Source organism: Coenobita brevimanus, chromosome 61 (genome assembly GCF_032717465.1).
Source record: "Coenobita brevimanus isolate Jiangsu-jjx chromosome 61, ASM3271746v2, whole genome shotgun sequence".
NCBI lineage: Eukaryota > Metazoa > Arthropoda > Malacostraca > Decapoda > Coenobitidae > Coenobita > Coenobita brevimanus.
Genome location: NC_137014.1, coordinates 21,518,056 through 21,530,262, shown reverse-complemented (window position 1 = coordinate 21,530,262; position 12,207 = coordinate 21,518,056).

Sequence of the window (12,207 nt, the reverse complement as noted above, 5' to 3'; positions counted from 1 at the left end):
CCATTACTTTTGTCTAAATGGTTCCATAAATATATATTACTACAATATTTCTTAGGGTACTACCAATTACAGTATTATGCCACTATGTTCCCGTAATTTTAGACCGTAGTGTTCTAGACGGCAGGTATTTATTCTAAGTGGCTTCGGAAATTTTGCAACACATCTTCATCAGCGATTTTTCTGTCTATCAGTATGTTTATTCGCTTGTACGTTACTGATGCAAACTATGTCGATATGAGAAAATACAAATAACATACAGGAATGATATAAAATGCAAAGGAAAAAAGAAAGTGCTATGAAGCCTCTTTTACCTCTTAGACTACGGTCCATAGGCTTGGCATGCAGAAAGAAGGTGCAAGTGGGGAGAAAAGGGGACGTGAAATAAGATCAAGATAAAAGGGGGGCGATGAGATATATTTAATGGAGGTACACTCGAGAAGAAAAAAAAAAAAGATAGTGTGCAGATCATGGGGAAACTAGTGTAGAGTTTTATAGGAGGTAGAAGTGAGAGGGTGAAGACAAGGGGAAGAGGGATGGGTCTGGCAGTGGGAAAGAGAGATATGAATTAAGAGGTAAAGAGGAGATGAGAGGGGAGAGGAATCGAGTGGAGGAAAATTAGCAAAGAACTAAACGCAGGGGAAAATAATGTGAGGATGATAAGAAATAAAAAAAGGAAAGTAAATGGGAAGGACGTGGACCAAGAGGATGGATAGGAAGGGAGGAAGGTAAATCTGGTATGATAAATGAAAAATTAATTGGAACTAATTAAGGAACAAGGGAATAAAGAAGAACAAGAAGATGAAGAAATGGAGGAGGAGGACGACAAAAAGGAGGAGCAAAAAAAAAAGAAAACAGAAGGTGAAGAAGAAGCAGAAGAGGAGAAAGAGGAGGAGGAAAAGGAGGAGGAGGAGGAGGAGGAGGAGGAAGATGATATCGACGAAGAAAGGTGTGAATAAGAGGTAACTAAGAAATGACAGAGATAGGATAAGGATGAGGATGAGGAGGAGGAAAATTAGGGGATAGAGGTATATGACGAGAAAATTAAAATTAATGGCGGAGAGAAATGTTTAAGGAAATTAATGTGAGGAATACGAGAAGAAAAGAGGAAAACAGTGGAGTAAATGAGGGGAACGATTTGAGAGATAATTGGAAGGAAGGAAAGAAAATTTTGATCAGAAAGAAATGGGAAAGTATGGGAATGAATAGAGAAGGATGAGCCAGAGATCATATTTTAATTTGAAGGGTAAGAGGATTTAGGATAAAAAAAAAAAAAAAATGGAGAACAAGGAGAGACAAGATTTGGAAATGAGGAGGAAGGCGAGAAATCGTTGATGGGGAGAAGGAAGAAGGATTTGAATGAGTGGAAGAGGAAGATTCACATAAATTTGTGGAGACAATGATAGAGGTAAAATAGAGAAGAAGGAAGCGGAGGAAAAAGGTGCAGAATTAGATTAGAGAGAATGGAGAGTAGGAAGAAGACGGAAAAGGAATCAAGAAGGAAAGAAGGAAGATAAAGAAAGAAGGAGAAGCAGAACGAAAGGAAGGAAGAAGCAAAACATGATTGAGGTCTATGGGAAAAAGAATGAAAACTAACTGAGGAGGAAGAGCAACAGCATGAAACAGTAATAGCATAAAACATGAAAAAGAGTGATAACTGGACAGAACAGGTTAGAGGAAGAATGTGAAGTAGGGGCTAGGGGAGAAACATAGTTGCTATTTGCGATGAGGAAAAGAGCTGTGAAAAAGAATGTTGAAAATGAATGAAAACAAAGATGAGGGGAAATAAGAGAGTAAAAGAGTGATATTATACAGAACAGGGAAGAAATTAAAGGAAGTAAATTTGATGGAAAGATATTAAAAAATAAAAAAAAAGTTGAATGGAAACGCAAGTAATGTAAGGAATAAGAAAAGAATGAGAATAAAAGGCAGGCAAGAGATGAGACAGAGAGAGGCGTCACCGCTGTGGAGACGTTATGAAATTGTTCGGAGGATGCGAAGTACAAGGTGAAAGGTAATGGGGTGAAAGTTGAGGTGCGAATATAGTTAAGACAAAAGAGGTCGGAATTGAAACTGGAATGAAATGTTGAGGAAGAGGAGAGGGAGATGGAGGAGAAAAGGGAGAGGAATAAATGTAGCAAAATGAATGAAGAGGAGGAGGAGGAGGAGGAGGAGAAGGAGAAACGATGATGGAAACGAAAAAGGAAACAGAGCCAGAAATCTCCTAAAAGGAGGCAAAATTATTTAAATTTCTCTTTTCTCTTTTTTTCCTTTCTTTTCTTTCCGGCTCCATGCATGCAGTCCGCACCTGAGGTCCAGGAGTTCCTCAACCTGTTACACATCTTCTCATATCGCTTCTCTGCCGTTAATACCCACCGTGATTGTTGAATACATGCCGGGGCTGTCTAATTCAGGAGAGGTTTGATTGTATTAAAGGAGGGCAGTTCATAATTCAACGGTAGTTCTTGTGGGTGACAGCATACTCTGTGCAAATCTCTTGACTATGATAACGAATAAAGTTTCTCGTTGTCATCAGAGAGAGAGAGAAAGAAAGAGAGAGACAGAGCGGAAGATGGGAGGAGCTCTAGAAATACAAATAAGCTAGAATGCTTGAAGGATTTGGAAGACACGGAGAGATATGAAGGTTAGGAAAGAATGGCATCCGGAATTAGGATTAAGTCTGTCAGTCCGATTACATATTTTTCATTTTATTCTTGTTGTCCCAGAACGGTTTCGTTAAGCACTAAAGGACAGGTGTCATGGTGAAAGAGGCTAACAGAAGTTATATCTGATTCCGCCATCTCGGAAAGTCTTTCCCAGGCTGAATAAATTCCTGTGCATCGAGCTAGAATAAAGTAGATAGGAAGTTACAGAGTTGCCTCTCAGCGTAGTGAAGGTCTGGGAAAGTTATATGATGGAGGTGGTAATTTGAATGGTGTGAATTTTGAGATTTACTTACCAATCTGTAGTCACCATCAGCATTTTATTTGTGTTGATATCAGGCAACTTAATCAGTTGGAGGTGAGTATATGATTCAGTTGGTATTAATACTGTCACAGTTAATCCTGTCAAGGCTGTCACAAACTTCAATAGTCTATTTACGCAAACTCTAACCAGTTTCATTTAGCTAAGAGTAAGCTATTGGGCTCTGAGAATGCTGTCGCTATAATCATTAACCCTTTCATCGCCGGGACAACTCAGATATCCGACTACGCCTGTCACCTATCATCAGACGATTTAAATCAGCTGGGAATGTATCCAGGAGTCTGAGGGTGTTAGTAGCCTACTCTTAGCATTAACTCCTTTATGTTCGGGGCAACATTAGTAATCTATTCCAGTTAGCAGCAAATGATTTGATTCAGTTTAGAGAATGTTATTTAGAGTGTTAACTCAGCAGCGTCTTCATTATATCATAAGTCTTCCTGTCGCAGTGCCTTCCTAGTTTTATCTTTCACCTCCTAGATAACTTTTTATAAAAGATTTAAAGTGCGACTATCAAGTCCCGTTAGCTTTATTCCAATGGCACAGAGTGAGACTGTGCCATAGTTCAGTGTCATCTCAGTTTTATCGAAAGTTCTCTATTTTTTTTTCTCTTGGTTTCAGTCCCTCAATCACACAACACGACTACAATAATCAAGGGTTTACTATCCTGCCAGAATGTGTTAATGCTATCAATGCCCCCCTTTACGTCACTTGCAGGTGAAGGCAAAGTCTTGTAGTAGTTTTCTGACAATATATTAAACACCGTCTTGAATCAATATACAGCGATACCGGACAAACTCCGTGTCCATCCCCAGACCCGTACAGACAGCTACTGATCGCCGGCTCCCACCGGCTAGAGAGAGAGAGGCGGTGCGACTACGAAGTCGTGACTCAAGAGCTCGTAGACATAACACTGGCCGGGCGGTGACGCCTTACTTGGATTCTACTTACTACTTACATACTATATTTACATACTATATGATATTTACAAAAAGGTTACAAACAATTTTCCCCCTCATCAAAAAGTGTGTCTCCTGACACAGTGGTGAGACAGTAAATCATAATATGGCAAGAATGCAAGTGGTCTGAGTATACAGTCAACCGGGACTACATGGGAGTATACTAATAAATGAGATATTACTACATACTGCACAAAGCTGGATGTAAGAAAGGATTAATATATTTACACTACATGGCCATGTTGGAAAAATAGCATAAACATTTCACTCCCTGCAGGGAGCAGGGCAGTGAAATGGCGGGGGATAGGGCGACTTGGAGGCGATATGTTTGTGGCCACCCCAAACGGGATTGAGGCGTCTGGCAATAGATAGATAGATAGACAATTATGTACATATGTACTGTAATCACAAAATGAGTTTTACTCAGAACTACCATTTTCCAGGTCTTTTGGTTGTCGCACTAACCTTGTTGCTACACGGATCTCATGCAACCTTTTGTCCATTCACTTGAGACAACAATACAGGATACAAACAATTGCAATAAAACCTAGAAAACATAAGACAATCGGAGGAAATACAAAGACTGGATGTGACCAGGATCGGTTAAAAGCTGAAGAGAACTGGTTCATAATAAAATCAGACTTGTTTAGATAGTTCAACATACGTAGGTTCTCTGATGTGATAGAAAGATTGTCTGTTGGTAGATGAAAGGTAGTATTAATAGGTTTGAAGATGTCATACTTGTGGGAGCGGAGTGCGAAGTGATAATGTGTGGCATGGGCTATTATAGACTCAGACTTTACTGTAAAGTATTCAGGGGCCTTATATAAACCAATTGCAGATAGTGAACGTACAGGGGTCCCTGGACAAATAAGATTGACAGGAGTTGAGACACTAAAGAAGAAATAGCGGATGTGATTTAGACGAGCATGGTGTACCTGGCCTTTGGGAGCCAGAACAAAGGTACAGACAGGTTGTACTGAGAGGTTACGGACTAAGGCAGATTCGCAAGGAGCAACGCTGCCAGGAAAAATTGTTAGGAGGTACGCAGCACAAACACGAGAGTTGGGTGTGAGAAGGGCGCATCTACAGAGGTCACTTGAGGAGAGGAAGGCAATATGATCATGGGAGAGAAAAAAGTACTCTGAAGAGACAGAGGCTTGTACCAGGGAGTTATTGTACCAGAAGGGAAAAGGAATGATGTGAAAGAGATCGAGTATGATGGAAGAACGAAGAGGAATATGAACAATTATATCTTTAGTAAGGAATGTGGCCTCTAGTATTGGGTAGTAGTGTTCTAAAGAGGAAAATGGAATCATAGGAGAAAAGCTGAAGGTTGAGTGAGCCCATTCCATAGCAGAACGAAGGTCAGAGAGAGATACTAAATCTAGGGTCACACAACTATCAACAGCATTGACTAAAATACGAATTACACTAGAAACTTGGGAGACAAGAGAGTCCAGAGAAACCTGCAAATTATCAACATGTAATTTAACATACATCAACTCTGAAAAAATATTAGTCTGTGATACTTCACGCTTAAGAACAATCGTAAAATTATTTAAAGTACTAGTAACATCATGTAAATGGTGACTCATCTGTTGCAGCATAAAATGTTGAACACGTAACACTTTGTCTTGTGACTCGAGGGCATTGGCTAATTGGATTAAGTCCCTTTTGAAACCAGAAAGTTCACGGTTAGTCGCTACACCAAATAATCCACTGAGGATTTCTCCTCCAAGGTCAAAAAGTCCACGTTTCACTCATGAGCGACCCACAGGCGTTGGTGAGGGAAGGAATCTTGAAGATGGTTGAACTGATAACGAATATAATCTAGCTTCCAGCAGATGGGTAGGTAGAGTGGGTACAAAAATGTGTCATTGGGATGTCGATTTTTAATTTCTGACAAGAGTCCCTGCAGGTCGTCTAGCTGACGTGCAAGGTCAGGCAGGGCGATGGCCACGGCGGCCAGCGGCTGTAGGTCGTAGCGCAATGAGACGATATCCTTAATCACCATTACCTCGCCTCCTGCGCCAACCAAGGCCCCGGGCCGTATGGCTCCATCGTCCTCACCCGATCCAGACCCAACCAGAGTCAGCACTGTCAGCATGTAGACCCACAGCATCTTTCCTATAAAATGAGGTGATCTTAGAGGTGATGTTGATACAGATGGTAACGACAGTGTGAGATGATAACGTTATGCAAGTGACTTAATGGCAGAACGCAACTTGGCATGATAGTCATTAACAGTAGGGGAAGGCTGAATAGTAGTGTCAGAAGGAAGGTTTAGAGAAGAGGAAGAAGGCTGAGTAGGAGTTTGTTGTGGGGATGTGGTCTTTCTTAGTGGTTCCTCCAAGACTATGCGTTTTGATGCACGTTTGAGATGATCTGCATGCACCCATGTCATCACTGCCTTGTGCGGATCTCTTAATGCGAATTTATTACCTTTACGAGATATGACACGGAAGGGACCCAAGAATTTACTGTTTAGTTTTGATTCTCTGTCATGATCTAGGGCAAAAACTAAGTCACCTACTTGGATGATAACATCTGTGGCAGTGGCATGTTGGTTACGTACCATCTCCTCATTTGTAAGGGCCAGATTATCCTGAACATATTTATGAATTTTCTGGAAGTTGGACAAGTTGACTCGCACATAGTTATTGTAATCATATATTGAATCGGGTTTGGATTGCGACAGTGAATAAGGTAGTCTTTTGTCAAAGCCATATATGATGAAGAATGGTGTTTCTCCAAATGACTTATTGATGGATGAATTAATTGAAGCAGCTACCTGCGGAATCCACTCATCCCAGGTGGAAGTCTGATCTCCTACTATGTGACGCAGACTCTCCAATATCTTGCTCTTCTGGCGCTCTACTAGGCTGGATGATGGGGCACTATATTGCATTTCTTAATTCCATATCGAAGACAAATTCCTTCCAGAACTGAAATTTGAACTCTGACCCGTTTTCAGTTAAAATTACTTCTGGTGTTGTGAAAGGGCAAATTACTGAATTAATAAAGGCATGTGCTATTGCGTTAGCATACTTTTCATGCAATGGAACTAAGATAACAAATCTAGAGAAATGATCGACTACCACTAACAGATAAACGAAGCCAGATTCTGTACGAGGCAGCTTCAGAAGATCAAGAGAGACAGTTTGCCAAGGTTTTGATGGTACTGGGTACTGCAGTTTAGGAGCAGGTTGACAGGTTGTCCCCTTGTGACGGGCACATGATAAACATGCATCGCAGTGCACTTCTATATCCTTTCGCTTAGTGGGCCAATAATATGACAGACGTGCTTGCGGTAAGCTTCTGTATTTGCCAGGGTGTGATGCATGAGGGGTGTCATGGATTAAATGGAGGGCAGTAGGAATTAAGTCTGTTGGAATGACTAGTTGCTTAACTTCGCAATGAGGTACAGTACCTCAAAAAAGTATCAGAACAACTATGTGGGAAACAAACTGAAAAACCAACGATGTGATCTGAAACACGTCTGAGGTGAACGTATGATTTCAAAACTATCTACCTCTAAGTACGGATACTTACTTGAGGCACTGAACGTTGTTACCTTTCAGTACTGAGTTTTTATAGAGCAATTCATTGTTGAGGAAGAAATCAGATACAGGGACTGGTAACTTCGGCAGAGAAGAATCATCGCCTGACTCTAGGAAGTATATGACCTGTAACCGTACGGGGTCCTCGCGCTGGAACCTATGTAGTGTGTCATAATTGAGCGCCAAGTTTACGTCGCAACCGGTTGAGACTGTGGCAACATGCCACGAGAGGGCATTGGCTACGACATTGGATTTTCCAGGAACGTATTCAAAAGTCGGATTATAGTCAGTCACAGTGACTGCCCAACGTGCAAGTCGACCAGTAAGGTTACGTCCCCGAAACAAGTCACATAAGGGAAGATGGTCTTTTTGGATGTGAACAGGATATCCGTAGATGATGTCGCGGAAATGTTTTAGGGACCAGACCATGGCAAGGGCTTCCCAGTGAGTTACACTATATTTCTTTTCCGCAGAGTTTAGCACACGGCTAGCATAGGCAATGACAGGTTTCTTTCCTTCGGAGTCATATTGCATGAGAACATCACCTAGGCCTGCTCCGGAAGCATCAGTACAGAGAAGAAATGGTTTAGAATAATCAGGGAATGCCAAAACTGGTGATTGTGCTAGAGTAGTTTTCAGTGTTGTGAATGCGGTTGCCTGTTCATCAGCCCACACAAAAGATGCATCCTTCTTTAGCAATTTTGTTAACGGCACAGCTATCTGGGCGTACCCTTTAATGAACCTTCTATAATACCCACTGAGACCGAGGAAACTGCATACAGCGTCGGTGTTGGTCGGAGTTGGGAAATTCGTCACAGCTCTAACCTTGTCACTGATGTGTGAATTCCATGAGCGTCAACAACATGTCCTAGGAATTGGAGTTTCTTACGTAAAAAGTCACACTTTGATAGTCTGATTTTAAGTCCAGCTTGTTTGAGTCTAGTGAACACTTTGGCCAATTTTTTTAAGTGTTCCTCCACCGAGTGACTAACGACTATGACATCATCTAGATAAGCAAAAACTGAGAGACCTATCATGCTGGCGAAAACTGTATGAATTAGTCGCATGAACGCTGAAGGTGCATTTCTCAACCTGAATGGGAGTCTACGGAAATGGTAATGACCGGATGGAGTACTGAAGGCAGTGATAGGACGAGATGATTCTTCCATCTCCGCTCAAAAGATCTAGGGAGGAAAAAACACAATTGTTTTCGCTTAAAGATTCCAACAAATTAATGAGTACAGGAACTGGAAATCTGTCCAGGACAGTCAGTGCATTCACACGTCTGTAATCTATGACTGGTCATAACTCACCACATTTCTTTGGAACCAGAAATAGTGGGCTGTTCCATGGGGTATCAGAGTGTTCAATGACCTCATTATCCAACATGTCCTGAATAAGACGATCGGCTTGTTGACGTTGGCTATGTGGTAAACGGTAGACAGGTATATATACTGGCTGAGCACCTGGCTGTAATGTAATATTATACTTTACCAAATTTGTTTTGCCCATATTCTCACCGGGTAGGGATACTGCTTCACGACAGTCTCGCAAGAAATTAATTAATTGATGTCGGTATTCCGGGAAATCACTTTGTTTCACATGAGATTCAAGATTAGATGGAATATTGGTGGACTGGGCAACTGAGCACACATCGGCAATAGGGTATGGGAAATCCTGGCACACACGTACGGCCGCTGGGTATACCAAGAAATCGCCAATCTGTGTTCCCGTTCATAAGGTGTAAGCAGCATTTGTTGTGTTTGCAATGTACAAGTAGCATAAACCATCCTCCAGCACCGTACACAATGCCGACTCATAAGCTAACCCATTCATACAACATTTCTCAGGTAAGGTTAGTACATCAACTCCTGCTTTTGCACCCATAACACGAACAGAGACTTTGGTAAACTTGTGCGGCAATAAAATTGTGCACTGATTTGTTACTGCATGTCTTTTCTCTGCGTGTTGTAAAACAACAATCACACTATCTGTCATTGTTAAATGAGACGTGTCTAAATTGGCGAGTGTGCCACTGTCAGAGGGGTTGATACTATCTATAATTGAATGCTCAGAGGAAGTAGTACTAGATGGTAGTGTACCTGGCTGTTCAGGTAACGGTGTGTGTATTTGGTTACTCTTGACTACTGTTGGAATCATGTAAGACTTAAGAACTGAGTCGGTTTGGGAAAGTACCAGACGTGAATATTCCATACTAGATATTGGGAAACCATTGACATGTACACAACGAGAAGCAGGGAGGAGAGCAATGGCTTCTGGGGCCAATGTCGAAAAGCCAATGAGAGTGTCCGCTGGATACTTAAGATCATTCGTGACATAAAAACTCTACGTCAAAAGGTCTTAAGGCTTTATCAAGTTGTACTTCTAGTGTGATCTTTCTTTTGACCTGAAATTCTGAGCCATCCACACCGCATAGGCGAATGTCAGGTGGTTCAAGGAGCCCAACTCTTTTAGTTATTTTTCTGATGTTGTTTAAAGAGGTATCTGAGATTAGATTTACCATAGATCCGCTGTCCATAAAGAAAGAGCTTTGTACCCCTTTTCTCCATCCTAGAATGACTAAGCCTGAAGATGTTATAGGTCTTACCTGACTAATGGGATGTTCATTTTCTGTTACCTTATTTTCAGACACCGGCGGATCTTCTACTGTTAGGTTACATTTCTCCAATCCGAGCGCTCGTCTTCCCCCGACTGACGGCTCTTAAGGTAACGACACTCGTCCATGGAGTGTTGTGTTACTCTTATGGTATTTGCATGTTAGACGTCGGGACCCCGAGGGTGCGCGCAGGCGTTCCTGTGAGCGAAAACATCTTTCTTTGCGTGCACAGCTAGATTCTTGATGACCTACATTTCCGCAGTGCCAGCATACAATTGAGGATTGTTTGCTTCGTCGCAGAGTTGAATTGTCACGACCGCTAGAAGGTAAACGATAGTGTGAGTGAGACCGATTACTAGGTTTGGTTCTTGTAGTTGGCCACAAACGAGACGAATCAGATGAAGTGATGCTGGTGTGTAGTACTCTCGCAGTACCACCTGCAGAGGGAGAGGGTGAACTGTAAGAATAGACCTGGCGAGTGAAGTCTGTTCCTGATCTTTCAACGATTGTCTTACTATTATTCATTATTTTGTCTCCTGGGTTAAAGCCAACTTGTAGTGCTATTTGTTTCTGGGAGTCCGAAAGCCAATTGAGAAATCTAAAGTAACCGAACAAGTTAGCAAAATTATTTAATGTAATCATGATCTTCCCATTGTCTTGTGTTACCCATTGAGTACCATGGAATAATTGGCGCAACTCTGAACTCGTTGCCCTCATAGTAGCGGCTGCCTCAATTACTTTTGCATGTTGAGGAGGTACCTTCATGTCTTCCTGCATTTGCTTGAGGAGATTAGTTAATCCTATAAGGGATTCAGAATTGGCATGTTGGCAACAATATTGAATAAGCCGTTGGCGAAATGCTTCAAACGTTTGGCAATCTTCGAAGTGCCCCGCACGAATAGCGGCTCCTATTAATGACCTGCCATGATGGAGTTGACTGAGAAGATATGAAACTTTCAAGGGTTCAGTTACGACCTGGCGATTAAGAATGTCGTTTTCGACCTCTCTGAGGAAATCGTAAATTGAAACAGTACTATCATCTGTAAATTTGGGTCTATTCACATCATCCAAATATATGGATTGGGGAGGTGGAGGGTTCTGAGTCTCCATCGTAAGAAGAGGGCGAGACCGCGAAGGTAAGGAAGTAGGCACTGTAGTGAACTGAGACGGTGTGTGGGAAGGAAGGTCGTGGCGGTAGTGGTGTGTGTATGTGTAGTAGTAGGGAGGGATAAGGACTGTGGAGAAGACTGAGTGGTTTAAGGAGAATCAGTTGGAGAAGATGATAGAGGATCTGGAGTTAATATATCTGGATTTAGGGTAGGAGTAACAGGTGTAGTAGAAACAGGCAGGGAACTTACGGTTGGTTTGGTATAAGATCTGCCACTGTGAAGATTTACATTATCACAACAGACAGCGTTATCTGTGTTACAGTCAGGTTCAATAGGTGAGAGATCTACCCTTTTAAAAAAGGACATTAACAGAGTAGGAAGTAAGCAAATGAAACTAAATGAGCAAATGGATGAATAAATGAGAGAATAATTAAATTAAAATATTTGTACTCTGTAAAGAAATGATTTATATACAATGAATATGAGTGAAAATGAATGTGTTATTTACAGCTGAGTATGAGTGGGAGAAAATGGGATGAAGTAGGAGTGAGTGAACGAAAAATTCTGACAATGAAAAATGAGGGACGAAAATGCAATGAATGGATGACAGTAAATGGTGAAAATATCACAATCTATAGAGACAGCTTGGCTTCTCTGTAGAAAGGGATTAATCAATGTGATGGAATGAGGAATTGCATGAAAATGCAGGTAGGAAATACTTTGTAGTGAGATGTGGTCAGTCTCAAGGCTGGAGAAAGTGAGGCTCTCGTCTCCTCGTGATTGGGTGGAAGTGTCCGTGACGTCACTGGGTGGCGGCTCTCCACTGGGCGGAATGAGAAGCTGATAGGAGCAGGAGACTGTGACGTAGCTCGGTGTGACTGGCCACGCTCCCTGGGTGACGTCGGTGTGTGTGGTGGGTGGGGAAAACGATGACGTGACGGCGTCGGGCATCGGCTGGGAGCTGCTTTCTGGAGTGGGGT